Raw genomic sequence first — 14,948 nt, forward strand, 5'->3', positions numbered from 1 at the left:
TGTCATTTTAAAATTTACGTCACTTTGATAAATTTGCATATGTCTACAATGTGAAGCCCTTTAACTCCTAATCAGTATATAGAAATTGTTTTGTTAGCCCGAACTACTATTCGCACTTCCTCTAAGCAAATTTCTAAATTTTGCGTGTCGCCGTTTACCTTCAAACCCCAATTGAGAATTTCAACTCCTTTAAAATCGTCAAGTGCCTAAAACACTTCCAATATTTGCAAGAATCACAACTTGAGTAATTAAGATAACCAATACAAAATTTCAAGGACGAAATTTCTTTAACGAGGGAAGACTATAACAGCCCCAATTTGAGGCCTAGATTATTTTTTAGTATGAATTATATATTAGTCAAGTTAAAACCAACACGTAACACTTATATTGTTATATAACCAACAATAGTTATATTAAATGTTTATATAAATAAAACTACGGGAGAGTCACATAACTAAACCATATAACTGCTTCTCAAGTTTAATTAATTATTTAACTTGCACCAAACATGTCATTACATAAATATAACATCTCATTACTCCATATATCCAATGAACTTAGCTAATAAAATTTATATAAATCCCACTCTTTCTCCTAAATTCCGTTCACCACACACCCACCTACTTTGTTTGAGATAAAATATCAAAGATTGAGTATTTCTCATATTTATCCTATCAAATCTTTGCAAATATTTAGGCCTAAGAGGATCTCCAGGAAATCACGTAACCTCCCTCTTCACCCTATCCTGATCGACTTCTTCCTCCCCACTCTCTCTCTCTCTCTCTCTGTTCGACCTATCATCTCCTCCGGTAGATGAACATGTGATCTCTCTATAATTCAAGAACTTCATCAAGTTTGATTTCCTACAACCCTCTACTTAGTATGCTTCACATCTCTCTCTACAATCTGTTACAGAGCATCAAAAAACAATCATTCATCATCATACAAATTAATTCAGCCTCCTAAAATCAATAATTAGTGATTAACAATCCTTGTAAGCTGTAATAATCATCCTCCATTCAAGCTTTTATTTAATCCCTTTATTCCCAGCCTTTAATTAGACTCGGGAGCCCTTTGATCATCTCTGGTTTGCTGTTGCGTTCGGTCAAGAGAAAGAGCACAAGAATCCTTGAATAGGTTATCACACTCCTCTTATATTATCTTTATATCATATTATATCCAACCAGGTTCTAATCCCAAAAATCTGTGAATTTTTCACAAAAGATTGTAGTCCCTGTGTGCTTCTATTATCGGTTTGCAGCAGCCCCAAACAGTCCCATTAAAACCATTCCATCATCACGCGGTATCGGTAACGCAAACCTTGTTCACGTTTTCAAGTTTCATGCTATTCGGCTGACATAGTTTTAACTATTTCCTACTTATTATTCTAGCAAGAACTTGTATTTGATGAGGTCCTGTATCAAGCTCCAAGAATCCACACGATAAATCATAACCTGATTTCCATCAAGGTATAAGCGTTAACAAGATCATAGTTTTCCCGCTCCCTGTCCTTATATTTCACAAAGTTTTGTTCTATGCTCCCTAATCCATCATAATAGCATTTCTCACAGAAACTTTTCACTTTGTTGAAGCTTATTATCATTAGTATAGTGTAGCTCCGGAAATAGGTATCAATATCTAACTTGTTCTTACGATTACTCGTCATCTATTCATGATTTTTCACACAATACAGGCACACACGATATCACACACGCACAATAATTCAAAAGGGAATACTTTCTGAGTATAAAGTCTTTTTAACCTGTGCATAAAAGTATATATGTCAGAACATAAAAGTGTATATGACAGAAACATATCGATCTATACAACATTAAAACCATAAAACCGTCACTATGCACGTATATAATGCAATAAACGTGAAACCGTACAGTTTTTACTAAAACTAAATTATTATAGTAAAATCAAAGAATTTATGGATTTTAGCAAAAGAATCACCTAGATTTGATTTACACGTCAACGACACGGTAAAACTGAGTTAAACACGTTGAAAACCAAAAATCATAGCAAGTTAATATTTTTCATAACGTTTTACACAAACATGATATTTTTCCAGTAATTTATGCTGAAAGGATTTATAAAATATTTTATTAAGTTTTAAAATAGAACATATTCGCCAATTACGCGGGTATGCTCTAAAAGTGCGGCTTTGACTGAAACCAACAATGAGAACACATATTATTTTTACCATATAGGTTTTATGGGATACTTAAATCCAAAATATGTATTTTAAGTTTTTATAACCTAGGATAATTTATAATTATAATTACTAATTATTTTAAAACCAAAGGGTATACACTTATTTTTATACTTTGAACAAATAACCGCATAACTACGGGGCTAATATTTTTCAACATCTTAAAAGGGAATAATCTTTACCCGAAACCAAAGTATTTCGAATATGTAAATATCTTACCATTATGTGTTCGATAAGTGTAAGTATATATAAAAGCTTACAAACAACCGTTTTAGTAAAACGAGCAGTTAACCACAATAAGACCCAAAGTAGTTAATAAAACTAAAAAGTAAAGTATTATTATTATTATTATCATTAACATAATTTATTGATATACATGAACTATATATTGGTATATATCAATCTAGCTTAAACCATAATTATAGTTTCACAAGACAAAACTAGAACAATTCTAATTAAGGAAACTTTGTTTCTTCACATATTGCAATATGCAATGATAATCCCTAATAACCAATATAAAAACATAACCTTAATCTACTTAGGTCACATGCACGTTTTCTATGAGACATATTACTTTAGTGACATGCTACATGGATTTTGGGATGTTTATTATTTGAAGCCGTTTCAACATAGCATACAAGATTTCATTCAACTATTTTTCATCACACATATACCCAGGTGAGTTCATGCACTACCCTTTTTTCTTAAATTTTGGGGTGGATACATGCTTCAATATATGTTTTTGAACTAGTGGTGTATTGTTAATCAAGACCAATTTTGCTGCCATAAACAATCCCCGAGTTTGTAGCACAATCATTAACTCCATTAGGAGCCACATGATATATGGGTAGTACTATCTGGGAGACCCCCGCACACAGTGGGCCTATATCATGAACGACCTCCCATTGAATGATACAATGGTTATCTTGTGACATATATCGGCACAATTTTGTATCTTATGTTGGCAGACATAAGTAAATTTGACCCATAACAATAAGGGGTATGGGTAAGGGGTATATATATTTTAGATGTTCACAGGTCGTGGACACAGGTTTGATTGTTAACTTGCTTAATGTACACCATACTATTTAGATCATATATATATATATTTATAAATTAGACTCATGAACTCACCAACTTTTTAGTTGACCCAATTATTTTATGCATGTGTTAAGGTACCTCTTTTCAAGATGTGGAATATATAGAGAATTAGATATGAGCTGGTTTGGAGATAGAAGACCCTCTTTAGAAGACTTACATCAAACCATAGAGATTAACCCGAAGAAACCATGATGGATTGTAGAGCATATATTCTAATTAGATGGTAGTTAAACTTACAGCTTGTAGTTGTACTTGACATTTGATTGTAACATTGACCCTGTCACACCCCGACTAGGGGGCTGGACGTGACGACTGAATACCAACCAACACACAACGGAAATAAGGTAACAAATTTATATTAAGACACTAGGTCAAAGTTAAATGTCTAATACAACTACAAAGCTAGGAATTCAACTACCATCTAATTGAGTGAAAATGTATGGCTTCTTCGGGTTAAGCTATACGGTTCGACATAAATCTTCTAAAAGGATCTTCTATCTCCAAGCGAACTCTTGTCTAAGACTCTAAATCTCTATATCCGAATAAAAGGAACCTGAACACTTGCTTAAAATAATTTGGTCAACTAAAAAGTTTGTGAGTTCATGAGTTTAAATATAAAAAAACATACATATATAAATTATCTAAATAGAATGATGCACATTAAGCAAGCTCAAAATCAAACCTGGGTCCACGACCTGTGAACATCTAAAATATATAAACAACTTACCCATACCCCTTATTATTATGAGTCAAATTTACTTATATCTGCCAACATAAGATACAAAACTGTGCTGATATATGTCACAAGATAACCATTGTATCACTCAGTGAGAGGTCGTCCATGGTATAGGCCCAATGTGTGCGGGGGTCTCCCAGATAGTATTACCCATATATCCTGTGGCTCCTAATGGAGTTAATGATTTTGCTACAAAGTCTAGAAGTGTTTTTGGCAGCTAAATTGGTCTTGATTACTAATACACCCATAAGTTTAATAGCATATAGAATCATGTATCCACCCAAAAATTTAAGAAGAATGATAGTGCATGAACTCACCTGGGTCTATGCATGAAGACACAAATAATAAAGAAATCTTGTATGCCGAAGACGGCTCGAAATTATAGACATTCCTAAATCCATATAAATTGTCACTAAAAAGTAATAATCATCATATTATATGTGCTTGTGACCTAAGTTGTATATGTTAATACCTTAACTAAGGTTGCTTGGGATTGTGTTGGTTATTGTGTAAGGAGTTGTGACAAAGTTTCTTTATTTAGAAAGTGGTAATATTATGTGTTTTACTGTATGGTATTATTAGTCACGTGACAAAATAAATAACAAGGTTGATAAGTAATATCTTACCAAGTTAAATTTTCTAAAATTAGGAAGGTTCGGTTTTCAACTTAATAGAGTTAGCTTAAATATTATCGCAAGCATTATATAAGGTTTTGTTCTACTTATAACATGTATATAGCTCATAATAATTTTTTAGTTTAAGTCCAACAGATGGATCACTTTGTATTGTTAGTTTTGTTGGCACCATAAGGTTTCTTGGTTCGGTTTTGCCCAAAACACATGTTCGTTGGCTTTTGCATATTTATGCTTATAAATACTTAAGGATAGTTATTCACTTATTTGAAATAATATAGTTATCCGTCAGATTAGTCCCTAGAGTGTGACTTTAAGATATTTGCAACACTAGTTCCTTAGTTATGAGGTTATATTCAAAGTTCAAAAATAAATGTATTGATTTTATTACAAAAATAATTAGAAAGTGTAAAAATTATCTTAGTGTATACAAATAAAAACAATACTTTGGGTTTAAGTATTCTATAAAGATTATATGGCTTGAAAACAACATTCACCGCGGCTTCGGTAGAAACCGCGTTTCTAAAGCGTAATCGCGTAATTGGTGAATAGGTTGTTTAAAACTTAGAAAATAATTTTAATACTTTAAAGAATCATTTACTGGAAAAGAATAGCATATTTGTGTAAATTGTTCTAAAACGCCTTTTAGTAAATCGTTTTGTTAGGCGGTTTTGGGAGTATCGCTTTGGAAAATATTAATTTTTCCCTAATTTTCAATTTTATGAGATTGGTAATATGTAATATAATAACCTTTAAAATTTTAAGATTCTACCTTAACTATGCTAGTTCACATTTTCATACGGTTGTATGAATCGAAAGAAAAAGCATAATAACTAATTTACAAATTATAGTTGAATGATTTATAAACCCATTTTAATGATACTTACAATAGATGAGTTTAGGAAAACTCCAGGTCCAAAGATATTAATATATCTATAGTCTCGGGTTATTAACATGTTTACTCGGTTTTTAACTATTAGAATTGTAACTAATAACTTACACTTATCAAAATGACCTGACACTATTCTTATGATATGATATGTTAATAATCACTTCTCATCAGCTTATACTCGGTTTAAAGGTTCCCTTGCCAGTTCCGGGTTTTAACGCATTTGTGTTTGGCTTAACTTGTAGTAGTTTTAGAAATTTAATCTTTGGTTGTTATTCTTAAAAATAACTTTTATAACAACTTTACTTACCGTAAAGTAAGATATGGTTTTTATAGTTTTTCTTGGACTTTATATATTGTTAGTTTGTAGATCCCTTCGACATCTATTCTAACGGTTTTACGGGTTTAATGTTGTGTAAAACGGGTCTTCAACCAAAGGACCACTTTGACAGATTAGCGCGGTTAGGCTAACTGGACGTTATGCTTTTAATGTTTTGGTTGTTAAGGATATCATCCGTGCCTATATGTTGTGTAAAACTCAAAATAAACGAATTTAATGAACGTTTCCAGGTTAGAGTTGTTGGAAAAATGGTTGGTTCGGGTCAAGTCAACACGAGCCAACTCGATTATGACCCGGTAAGAGTTACACCGAGAATAACGAATACGATCCCACTTAAGTTGTTAACTTGGTTAGACGCGATTATACAAGGCCATTGATAATTAAGGACTTAATGGTTTGGTGATTTGGGCTAAAAGCCTATTGGGGTTAATAGAGATAAAATCCTAATGGTTTCTATATATAATAACTTATATTATTATTAATAGAAATAATCATCTTCACCAACAAAACCCTAGCTTTCCACACCACAGCCGCCACCGAAGAAACGCCGCCACCCTCCGCCAGCCGTAACAACACAATGGAACACCACCACAGCTAACTTTCGTTGCTCGAGCTGCTGCATCTGTCAGTGTTGCTATTTACCGCTGTCACGAGTTGTTGTCCCGTTTATTCCAGGGAACCGGTTTTCCGGAGACCCTATTCCGGCCGCCGCCCTCTGTACCGCAGTGCTGTTGCTGCACGCTACTGCAGCTGCACCACCACCGCAACTGCAACTCATAGGAGCTGCTACTGATCCGACGTCTGCCGCCGCCCACAGCCGCTGTAACCACAAAATTTCTTGGCCCGTTTGATCGTGTCGTTATCCTAGCTTAGTTTGTTGTTTCTCGGTGTCTCACCCGGTTGTGTATATCCGAGGTATAATTTCTTATACCTTAATCTATGGTTGTTTTTATTTCATACTCGTATTAGTTGTAACCGGATCCTCGTTTTGGGTTCGGTTTTAGTCGTTTATATCCTCTGCGTTTATTTGTATTGTTTATACATATTTATTTGATTAATATTTACTTAAACGAATATATTTATTAAAACGGGTTTGATTTGTTTTAACCGTTTCTCGAACCACCGTAGAAACCCAACAGTGGTATCAGAGCCGCGGTTATAACGTAAAAGTCGATTATGGTTCGTTTAACCGGATCTACATCACAAACTTTAAATCGTTTAAAGTTTCTTGATCTAGATTAGTTATTGGGTAATTTTAGAATTGGTCAATGTTTTGTTTATTTTATTTGACCAAGTCAAAACGACCCGAATTTTATTTATTTTTGAATATGTAAATCCGGCCCCGACCTTTGTGTGATTGGTTGTGTTTGGTTTTGAGCTTGTTATTTGGCCATATGGATGGTTCGAAGTTGTAAACGATTATATATTTAATTTTTGGTTTTCTTTTGGCCATGTGGATGGTTCAAATTTGTAATAGGGATATATTGTTAGTATTATAAATTTGTAATAATGAAGACCCGAATATAGATATGGTATATAGAAAATTTCTTGCAGGTCCATATTTGAGATGAATTGAGGATCCTGAGATCCAATAAGTACTCAAGGATTTTCATGAAGGAGATTGCGGCAATCACACAGGTGGAAGAGCATTATTTTCCAGGATACTTAGAACTGGATACTTCTGGCCAACAATGAAGAAGGATGCAGTGGAGTATTCAAGGAAATGTGATGCTTGTCAAAGACACGCAAACATCCTTCATCAGCCAGTGGAGCCTCTATATCCTATATCCTCCTCATGGTCTTTCATGAAATGGGGTATGGATATTGTAGGCAAGCTACCAAAAGCACCCGGTGGGAAGCTATGACTGACTACTTCTCCAAATGGATTAAGGCAGAAGCATTTATACAAGTCAAAGAAAGGGAAGTAATATCTTTTATTAAACGAAATATTATAACTAGATTTGGTATTCCCGCTGAAATTGTTTGTGACAATGGTTCCCAGTTTATCGGGAATAGAACCACTAACTTTTGTGACAGTTGGGGCATCAAAATGATCACTTCAACTCCGGTTCATCCTCAAGCCAATGGTCAAGCAGAGTCTAGCAACAAGATCATCATCAACAATCTAAAGAAGAGGCTAGGATCCAAGAAGGGAAAATGGGCTGAAGAACTTCCTTATGTTCTTTGGGCAGACAGGACTACACCAAAAAATGCAACAGGCCAGACACCCTTCTCTTTGGTGTTTGGATCAGAAGCTGTGATCCCTACAGAAATGGCGGTTCCTACTACAAGAACGAGCATCCGTGATCCTGAAGCCAATGAAGATGTCCTCCTTGAAGACTTGGATACAATAAAAGAACTCAGAGACCTAGCAAAGATCAGAATGGCAACTTATCAACAAAGGGTAGCTGAGGCATACAACAAAAATATCAGAATCAGAAGATTTCAAGAAGGTGATCTAGTATTGAAGAAAGCCTTCCAAAACATAACAAATCCGGCTGATGGGAAGCTAGCACCCAAATGGGAAGGACCTTATCAAATTGAGTCGGAAGCAGGAAAAGGGGCATATCATTTGCTCACAATGGAAGGCAACAGGTTACCAAGAGCATGGAATGCCATCCACCTCAAGAAATATTTTTTCTGATCAGGATCCACTATACTGAGAGGATATATTATCAAAAAAGGATCTAGGATCCTTAAATCGGTAACATCTTTCTGATCAGTTATTCTTTTTGAATTATTACTGTTAATTTAAGGATAATATATTATTAACATTTTATCTTTTCCAAGTTTTGAATAACCATGCAGGATTATAATGATTCATTTGATGCTCAAGAGGTTGGCCACCTCTCATTTACATTTGAGGTATTATCTTATTTCTCTTGGCCTAGCCCACGTTTGGATATGACCCCCGATGGTCATATCCCCTACGGTTTAAAGGTTTTCACCTTTCTCACGATCGCCTGTAGTGCACGCTATCTAACATATAGTCCAGGGCAGCAAGACCAGTACACGCTTAGTGGCTGACAATTTCGTTGTCTTCGGCTATATAAAGGATCCTATGATTTATGGTAGACGTACCATACCACCGGTTTAACGTTTTCACATTATCTCACGTTTGGGCTAAATCCCGGTTTGGGCGAGTCCCCAGTTAACATCCGTATTTGGGCTTGTCCCCAGTTTTGGGCTTGTCCCCAGTTGCACGGGCTTGTCCGCAGATTACACGGGCTTGTCCCCAGTTGCATGGGCTTGTCCCCAGTATATTATTTGGGCTTGTCACCAGCTTAATGGGTTTGATCCCAGTTAATATTACGAATTATTTGCAGCAGAATTTCTAAGTTCTTTCTGAATATCAAGAAACTAAGGATCCCGGATCCTAAAGCTATTCCTTTGAGGATCATTAAGAGTTCAATACTTTTGGTAACTTAGGTCTATTTAAGACCTTCTGGTATGATCTCTGTTAGTTAACTTACGTATGATATTTGTTGCAATAATTTTGGAAATTTCAGTTTAAAAAGCTATTCTCTTAAAGTTATTTGATTACTAAAATTTTTATCTATTTTAAGGATACTTTATCCTAAAATTTTCCCTTTGAGGGAATTCTCTTATACAAATTTTATCAACTATTAAAGATACTTTATCCTAATATTTGTTATTTAAGGATATCTTATCCTGAGTTATTTTCTTAAGGATATTTTATCCTGTAAATCTTTTATTTGAAATTATTTTTCAAAACTATCAACAATGCTAAATTTATATCTAACAAAATTTTGAAAATAAACAACAATTAAATAGTCAAAAGATTTATATATTAATTAAAATAAGCCGCAAGGACTTATCCAAAATTCTTAACCCGGACTTCACCATGCAAAAGATGGACCATCCATCCGGGTTAAGTAATAGTTACTAACTGTTCATAAGTACAAAAAAATTAAAAACAGGGGTAACAAAGGTTTCATCCCCACAAACAGAGGATCCCTCCAACTTTATCACCCCCACCAATTGTCTTAAGGATCATGGATCCTTTCCTAGTTACTATTGTTTATTACAGACCAAAGTAATTGTTCAGAAAAACATCACAAAAGCAAAATAAAACGGGCTTGGGCCTTGTCTTCTATATCCTTCATCACCCGTTCATGCCGTTGCTTCAACCTCCACCGTTGCCTCGTTACCTCCCTCGGCTTCATCCTGATCCTTTGCACCGCTCGTCCCTGCTTTACCTGCATCAGCCATTCCTCCTTCGACCTCATCCTCGCTACCACCCAATTCAATCAAGGCTTGCTTCCACTTATTGATTTCCCATGAAGACTTGTCAAAGGACGGATCATTAGCCTCCGTTACCAGCTTGATTCTAGCTTGGAGGACCGACTTAGCTGCCCGGACCATTGCCTTTTCGGTAGCGCGATTGATCTCATCCTTCATTTGGACTGCAAGTGTGGAAGCATGGTCCTCTGCCTGTCTCTTATCCTTGGTCATCTTGGAGAGGGCCTTGTCCTTGGCAGTGGCCATGGATCTCATCGCAGCAAGGGTCTCTTCATACTCGCCAACGGTCTTCTCATAATAGCTTCGAGCAGAATTGCTAGCCTATAATGAGAATACCAAATAAGGATATTGGGACAATAAAGATTAAAAGAATGAAGGATCCTTACAGTTGAGAGGATTTCGAGGAGCTGCTTCTCAGTGTCGAAGGGGTTCTCTGGATCTGAACTTTTCTTCCTCTTGGATCCTGATTTGGCTCGAGTAGTGATTGGACGAGGTTCAGACACGGGAGTTGGTTTTGGGGTCTCTTTCTTGACAAACATGCAGTCAATGTCCTCAAGGGAGAACTTGGAACAGACTTTCCTGAATTTTGAGCACCTGCAAACAGTAACTCATAGATAAGTTTTCAAATATTTATCTTTTTAATATTAAAAACTGTTATTCTTACTTGACATGACTGACTCTGAGTTTGATTCTTGAAAAGCTTCTATAAACTTGGCTTGAAAGGTTCTGGTTGCAGGATCCAGTGATAAGAACTTCTTGACTCTCTCTTCGACTCCAGGAAGGTCTGATATATCCTATCTTGGTTACCTAAGGATCCTAGATCCTACCTTTTGGTATCCACTTTTTAGGAAGGTTAGTTCCACTCAGTATAGAATCCATTTTCACAAAGAAAAATTGGTTCCTCCAGAGGGTACCATTTGAAGTAACTTTAGAAATGGGGATTAATTGGTGGGGTTTTGATTTGAAGACGAAGCGTTTGGAACCGTGGGTAACCAGATTATATAAATATGATAGTTCTGGTAAGCCAAATTCAACGTTTTCCTCTATGATTATTCTTTCGATGGTGTGAAGAACTTTCCATAGCATCGGCATGGTTTGAATATAACTAATTCCCGTCAAAGTAAAGAACCTTTGGGTGAAGTCGGGAAAGGGATATTTATAACCTATGAGAAACGGTAGGGCCGGAAAACAAACCCAGTTTTTCGAGATGCTATCGCTATGGGTTGAAGAATAGAAGGGCCGGAAAATTGTGTTGGCTGGGAAATGTAGTCGGATATCATCGATTTTTGGATCTGTGAACTTACAGATCTCGGAAGAAGGGGCTTGGAGGATGCCTTGCGAATAGAGATCATCGGGGTCGGTATGATTGAAAGAAGAAGAAGAGGATACAGAAACAGTAGACATATTGAAAGAAAATAAACAAAAAGAAAGAAGGATACCTAAGAGACGGCTGGATATGTGGTTATAAAAGAGTTATGATAATCGCATATATAGGCGGCGTATAATAATGGTTAGTAGATATTAATCGCTTGACACACGTCTAATCACCTTCCTTTTTTGCAGGGGTTTGAAATTCAAAATGACAGCTGTTTTGCACAATCACCCGCCATTTTGGGGGCAATTGTTAGGGCATGAATTTTATACTGAGGATCCTTTATCCTTGACTATCTTATGGATAGTTTATCCTTGAAATATGTATCAAGATATAAAGGATCGACGATCCTCGGTATTACCTGTTTACTAATGATTGCGTTTAGTATGGTGATGTGTTAGAAAGGCGTGGCAACTTTAAGACGTACTTGCATCAATTATCCTTAGAGTATTCTGTAGCTGGAGCATGGATCCATGATCCTAATTCAACGTAGCTGTTAATGGACGAACACATGTGAAGATGGATGTTTAAATATCAATAACGGCTTTGAGACTTGTTCTTCCACTTATCTCGCTACTGGACTTATGGAGCACGTGGTCAAAGGTCATGGAGCAGCTAGTGGAAGACTTCCGGATTAGTAGGGAATATTGTTATTTGTATTTTCTTATATAATCGAGTAGAAAAAACACATGTACTATCACACACATACTAGAGCAGAAGCAAACATTCTCTCTACTCACTAGTTTACCTTGTATTCTCGATCATCAACTCCACAAACTTGTAACTACCTTTTATTATCAATATACTTGACGGTATTAGTTTTCACCGTTCGGGGGTTTTTTGTGCCGGAGATTACGATAATCACGTACTAACCGACCAAAGGTTACCTTATTGATCCTTGACCGAAGAGATTTGACCAACGATTACCTCGTTAATCCTTGACCGAAGCAATTCGTCCAAAGATTACCTTGTTAAGTTTTGACCGTAGTAAGATGATCGTGATTAAGGGTTTTTTCCCTCGTGATCAAATCATTGTGTTCACCAATATTACGATTACACACCGTCATTATCGTGTTAGCACTATACCTCACTTTTACGTATTTGGATACTTGATCCTTAGCAGATTTTTGTCCAAAACAACTTTCAAAACATACTTCTTCTTCTTCTTCTTCTTCTTCTTTCATTTTTTTCATTTTTTTTATATACCTAAAGTATATAACTCTTTCTAAGCTCGTAAAAAGATCGACATGTAGTGGTGTGCTGGTTTGAGTGCATCTAAGTCTTACCATCTCAAAGTTTTTAGATTATGGTAATCCTCCCTAAGCATCGAAATTCGGTTTCACCGTTTTTCAAATTATTATATATATGAAATCTGCTAAAGAGGACTATCAAAGCTAGTTGGGGCTACCAACACATCCCAAATCAGATATGCAAACCATATCTTCTTTTATTATTATATTATATTTTTCAAAAGTTCCGAGAGTTTGTTAACACAATGGTAATAATATCATTTCCTGCTTAACGTAGAAGAAAGACAATTTTCAAGGGACATTTTTCTCTCTAAAACTTTTTTTATTTTTTAACTTCTTTTTTTTAAATCAAATTCAGTCGCCCCAGCCACTTTCAGTTTTTGGTTCAATGGCTATCCCGTACGTCTAAAGGTAGATAACGGGACCAAACATATACAAGTATATGCCCCTCGAACTTAAGTAGCCGACATAATTTTCAGCGAAAGAACAAAACACACAACAGTCGCCCTAGTTACTTTCAGTTTTCAGGTAAATGGCTGTCCCGTATGTCTACAATTAGATAACAAGACCAAACATATACAAGTATATGTCCCTCAAACTTGCGTAACCAATATAATTCTCACTGAAAGAGTGCAAAATTGTTATTATTAAAAAAAGTTTGTTTTTAATTTTTTTTTCTACAACTAAGTAAAATAAATTTCCATCCCCACAATTAGAATGAATCGTCCTCGATGAGAACAAGGAAAAGAAATAAAATAAAATAAAAATAAAACTTAAATTAATCAAAAGTAAAACAGATAACGGGTTACTCCCCTGGTTTTATATGCAGAATCTTCACCAGCTGTGTATCAATCGAGCGATCGTATAACATTTCATTCGCGGCCACAACCTTGGGAGAACCAGTTCCAAAACGCTATCAGAGCTACCATGCGCATGATAATACCTGCAATAACTCAAACTCGTCATATGTAGCAGCGTACAAAACAGAAATAAAAAACAGAAGAAATAAACATATTTGGGTGTTTTTGTAGAATACCCCTAAAATCGACCGACTCGAATTGAGATTCAGTACGAGTAGTTTCCATTCAGAACATCCTAAAAAGACAAAATAAGTACAACAGAGAGCAAAAATAATAAAAATACAGACTCTACAACTCGGGCTATCTCCCGAGTGCTGCATCCAACACGTCTACGCCTCGGTGAATGAGTCAAGGTAAAACGCCTCGACTGTCTGATCAGCTACCGGCTCGCATATGTAATGCTTCAACCTATGACCGTTCACATTAAACTTCCCGCTCTGATCTTGTATCTCAATGGCGCCTTCCGGGAATACCTCAGTGACCGTGAACGGTCCCAACCATTGGGATTTCAACTTTCCCAGAATAACCTCAACCGGGAGTTATGCAATAAAACCATATCCCCACACTTGAACTGCTTATTAGGGATGAGCAAAATCGGGAGGTACCGATTTGGTATCGTCGGTACCGAATCGGTACCAAAGTTTTAAGTTTCGGGATCGGTACGGTACCGGTACCGGTATGGTACGGTACGGTACTGGTATTTCCCGATTTTTTATCTCCGGTACCGGTATAATCCCGGTACCGTCCTGGTACCGGTACCGAACCGAATATTTTGGTACCGGGAACGGTACCAAGAATTAGGGATTTTCGGGATCGGGATCGGGATTTTCGGGATCGGGACCGGTCGGTACCGGTTCGGTACCATGCTCATCCCTAATGCTTATTACACTTCAGCTTTCTATCATGCAGTTCCTTCGTTTGCTCCTTATACCTAAACAACTGTGCATATGCGTTATCTCAGAGCTCCTCTAACTCATGAAGCTGACGGAAACGAGTGCCCTCTTCGGCGGATAAATCAAGATTAACCCTCTGAAGGGCCCATGAAGGACGATGCTCCAACTCAACAGGAAGATGACAAGCCTTCCCATAAATCATTCGAAATGGTGTGGAACAAGTCGGAGTCTTGTAGGCTGTACGGAAGGCCCACAAAGCGTCATCTAATTTGTCAGACCAATCCCGACGATTCGAACCAACCGTTTTCTCAAGAATACGTTTGATTTCCCAATTACTAACTTCCACCTGCCCACTAGTCTGTGGGTGGTAGGCGGTGCAAGCCGATGGGTGACCCCA

This window comes from Bidens hawaiensis, unplaced genomic scaffold, assembly GCF_021521415.1.
Source record: "Bidens hawaiensis isolate Kalapana, Puna unplaced genomic scaffold, B.hawaiensis_p1.1 tig00003270_1, whole genome shotgun sequence".
NCBI classification, from domain to species: domain Eukaryota; kingdom Viridiplantae; phylum Streptophyta; class Magnoliopsida; order Asterales; family Asteraceae; genus Bidens; species Bidens hawaiensis.